Raw genomic sequence first — 4,924 nt, 5'->3', positions numbered from 1 at the left:
GGCCATCACGTGTAATTTTCTTTTTTAGTTCTATAAGAGCAAAATCCCCCAAAGAATGTAAATGTAAAAGCTGAGAATGCACCATCGAGTGCCAAAAAGAAAAAACGAAGCTCCAAAGACGTTCCTAAGGGAATGCAGAGCTTACAGCGAAAAGTCAACGCTGATTCCGCCAAAAGTAAAGGCGAAGAAGCTCCAAAGTCGTTCCTAAGGGAATGCAGAGCTGAGGTGTGATTGTTTTTAAGAAAATAATGGCTATGAATATGGCTTCGGATACGTGTTTGGCCATTCATTTGCACATCACATTACATCATAGCATTTGCATTCATAAACATTCATCTAGGCATATGTAGGATAATCATCTTCATCGCATAAAATGGTCACTTCGGCAAGAAGAGGAAAAAGAAGGGGAAGAAAGAGCTTTGTGTACAAAAAGGAGAGCTTCGGAGAAAAGGAAAATGTTGTTTTCTATGAAGGAGAGCTTCGGAGAAAAGGAAAATGTTGTTTTCTATGAAGGAGAGCTTCGGAGAAAAGGAAAATGTTGTTTTCTATGAAGGAGAGCTTCGGAAAAAAAAAGGAAAATGTTGTTTTCTATGCTTCGTTGCGTACGAAAAGAAGGGAAGGTGTTTTTTCGCCTTCGGCTCAAAAAAGGAAATTTCGTCCACATCAAAGCATTTCTCATGCATCAGTGAAAGGTTAAGGATATATTACAAGGTATGAACAGCATACATTAAAAACAAAGTTTTTGTTTACATTTACAAAAGTTATCTCAAGTTTTTCAAGTACTGTCTGCAGTCTACTATCTAAATCTCCAAGGAGCTTCGGCTTCAGCGTTATTTTTGATCATCAGCTTCGGCTTCGTCATCCTACATGAATAAGGTCGTTGGAAGTCAGAATCAAGTTTACAGGAAAAGGTAAGCACAAGGTATGATTTCTTACTGGATCAAGGTGGCTACGAGCTTCGTCTCCAGCTTTCTCTCGACCACCTTTTGTCCATATCATTTTTACAAATCGATTCGAGATGCTTCGGGCGAGATCAGGGATGTCATCCAGGATTGATGGTGACAAAGTAAAATTTGGCCTATTGACAATTTTCCCATGATCACAGCCAGCCTTCATGAAGGCTGCAGCAGTCCCTCGAGAAGCCACCCAGGCACAGAAGTCACCATGCCCAGCTATGACTTCGTCGAGCTCGTCAATCTCCCCCTCAATGTGTTCGAAGGTTTTTGGTAGATCTTCAGCTGAGGGGGTAAATTTTTCGCTGTTGGCTCCAACTGAGTGAAAAATCTTTCTTAGTCGTTGAATGCACTTGTTGCTAAATTCCAGGCATTTTTCTTGAAGATTTGTCAGTAGTTTTCTCAAATCCGAATTTTGCTGAGCTTCGGCTTCAAGTTTTGCATTGAGATCTTGTTTTTCTTGTTCGAACTGCTCAGACTGGCGGAGAAGCTTCGTGTTCAGTTCTGATATTTTTGCTTCAGCTTCCGCCAGTAAACCTTCGGCTGCCTGGAGCTCAAAGTTCTTTTTCTCAAAAGCATCTGATTGCTCCTTTATTTTGTTTTCCAAATTTCCAATTATAACTTCATGCTTTTTATCTTCAAGATCTTGCTGCATTTGCAAGGCTTTGCTCAATAGCATACTCTACACAAACACAAAACACAACCTTCGTCAGATATGCTTTTATTAGAAGCAATAAAAGTTAAGGGACAAGTCATTTACCTTGAAGTTGGAGTAAAATAAACTACCAACGACATGTTGTCGTCGGTAGCGGCTGATATCTGATTCTAGCTTCGGGAATCCAATACTCTTGGACAAAGTACTAATAACTTTGGCCCCTATTTGGTCTCGAATACACTCTAATTTCTCATCATCAATGCCTCCGAAGAGGAGTGCCCCAGGTTTGTATCCACAGGATTGGGCATACTCTTTAAGCTCTTCTATTTCAGCTTTTGTTAGATGTTCTCCAACCAAGTTTTGGAATGCGAAGGCTTCGTTTCCTGAAGCTTCGTCAGCAATTTCTTTTCCTTTCTTTGACGCTGCGGTCACGGCCTCTTCGGCAGCAGTGGTAGCTTCTTCTGCGGCCATGTCTAGTAGCATTTGGTCAATATGTTCAATTGTGCTCTCCAAATTCAAATCTTCCGCTGAGGTAACTTCGGCGGCTGCGGCCTCCGAAGGTGCAATTTCAATATCTGCCCCCTCTGCTGCCGCTTGTATTTTTTGGGCCGAAGCTCTTGGCGGCGTTTTGTCAATTACCTCTGTCACGGTAATGATTCTTTGTTTCTTTGCCTTGATTGTTTTCCTCGATTTCTCAGGCTCCTTGTCCTTCTGAAAAAACTTTGTCAGTTGAGGGCCCAGTGGACTTAGCTTCGCAGGTAAGGATTCAGTCATTACCTTCAGAATTTCCTCAACAACAGCAGCAGAAGGCGATGCGGGGGTTTCTTCTGCTTCGGATATTTGTTGCTTCGGAGAAGAAGCTTTCCTTTTCTTTTGAATTTTCTTCTTTATTGGCTCTTTTTCACCTTCATCTAAGGCTTCAGTTGCCCTTTTCCTTTTTTGGCCTCCGGCACCTTTGTTCAGATTTTCGTAGTCTGGGTATTCGGAACCCAAGGCGTCCAACACTCGATTTAGCCTTCGTTTCGGACGAGTGCCGAAGGCTGCGGTCATCAATTGATCTTCTTTTTTGGAATAATTGCCAAGTATTTCATTACACATTGCTTCAATCGTATCTAGCCACTCTTGGCAAGGTGCTTTAAAGTACTTTTTAAACTTGAAATAGTAAGGTAAACGTACGAGTTCACCTTCTTTCTTTTCCCCCTGTAGCTTCGGCATTTCCCATTCTCTCAAACTGGGAAAAACTTTGAATGCTAAAAACTCTTGAACCAGGTCCCTTGTGCTGATGTGCTCTGCAATAATTCTGAATTCACTCATTGCTTGTTGTGTTGGACCTTCGGGTGTCATATTGCAGCGAGGTCGGGTTTCTCCGAAGATTAATTCCAGCGGGCTTTGTACAAGCTTTTCCTTGTCGTCATCAACCTTGACATAGAACCACTCTGATTTCCAGCCTGCTGCCCACTTGCTTCGGTAGCTAATTACAGGAAACTTTGTAGTTTTCCGATAGGCAAAGTTATAGCAACCAAAATTATCGTGTAATCCATCTTTTCTAGCCTTTGTTTGATAATGTAGCTCGTGAACCCGGCAGAAGCTGTCTGCAAATGGTTCCACTGCTTGGCTTCGGAGTGCCCAGATATAAACAATAAGCCTAACGATAGCGTTAGGGGTCAGCTGATGAAAATAGATACCGAACCTCTTCAGTACCTCTCCAATAATCCCATGTAGGGGGAACCTTAATCCAGCCTTTAGAAAACTTTTAAAAATAACAATCTCATCTTTCTCTGGCTTCGGGGTAGTCTCTTCTCTACCGAAGCGCAACAACTTCTTCTGATTTTCAGTAAAAAAGCCCGCTTTTACCATCTTGGACAAATCAGCCTTTGAAACAGTAGATTTCCCGAAGTCCAAGTGGCTCGGCTTGCTTGGCATGGCAATGCGGTAATCATCTTCGGAATCAGTTTCCTCAATATCTTCTTCCTCTGCTTCAGCGATTGCTTGTTCTGCTTGTTTTGCATCATCATGAGGGATCTTTTCTGAAGTCACTAGACCCGATCGTTGCATGGCTTCGGAGATGGGAAGAGTCTCCGAAGCTTCAGTTTCCTCCCCCTCGCGCTCAACCCTGGCGGTAGAGCGGACTCTGGCCATTCAATTATGAACTTGTGAAACTTTAAAATTTTCTTCCTCCGAAGCAGGTTTCAAACTGGAGCTTCGTTCGTTTCTAACAGACAAGCTTCGGCGATGGTTAAAAATTTTGGCAGGAAAACAGTGCAAATAGCAATGAATGCTGTGGTAACTTCACACCTACTCGTCTGTTTATATAGTGCTGCAGGTAAGAAGGCGAAGCGCCAGAGTTTTTACACCAGGCGCACACCCGCTTGCGCTCGCTGCGCGGTGGACCGCAGGGACAAACAGTAAACTCTGCAAGGTGGGACCGCTGCGTGCTGGGAAATTAAATCGTTTCTCGGCAACGAGCTCAGGGAAGGTGTTTTTTGGACCTTCGGCTCCCCGAAGCTTAAGAGACTTTTTTCACGGATCAAGCTCGTTACGAAAAACGATCTAGCACCGCGAAAGGGGCTACTGTTGGGTCCATGCTTCGTCGCCGAAGGTCTTCAAGGGAGAAGCGGCTTAAAATGTGTGAGCAGGTATTTTCGGACTCGTACCAGAAAGGGAAAAGCTACAAAGGTTGACACAGCGCCGAAGCTGTGAAGCAGGAAAGCTTCGGCATGTTCGCAAAAAAGGGAACCGACTTAAAGATGAAAAGGCCATTTAGACCTCGATAGAGTGCTATAGAATTATCACCAAATGTAAAGGGCATGTATGTAATTTTGTATGGGTTGTACCCCGTGCCTATAAATAGGTGAACAGTACCCCCGTACTGTTCACGTTGACTTGGCATTTGCTTTTGCGTCACACTTGTATTTTCATCTCCTTCCAAACCGAAGGTACATTTATAATTTTATATTGTCTCTATTTCTCTATAATGATATAATAAAGTTAAATGAATGATGTTATATGATTATTCGTGCTATCCTTTATGTTTCATATGCTTCGTCTTTCATTAATGTATACTATGATGATGAAGGTTCGTCCTTCATGACCTTCGTCCGGAGATCGTTATATCCTAAGGGAAATAATGCCTCAATGGACGAAGGACTTTATCGTTTAACATTTTCTGTGTTGCCTTGTTCTTAACTCATAGCATTTGAGAACAAGTCCCCAACATCGCCGCTCTCGGGATTCGACGGCGGCGTACGGCTATAATTCACCGGACTGTCCGGTGAGCCAACGGTCGGTCGTGCAATCCGCGAGCGACGCATGGCCC

Source organism: Zea mays, chromosome 10 (genome assembly GCF_902167145.1).
Source record: "Zea mays cultivar B73 chromosome 10, Zm-B73-REFERENCE-NAM-5.0, whole genome shotgun sequence".
NCBI classification, from domain to species: Eukaryota; Viridiplantae; Streptophyta; class Magnoliopsida; order Poales; family Poaceae; genus Zea; species Zea mays.
This window is presented reverse-complemented; position numbering follows the sequence as displayed.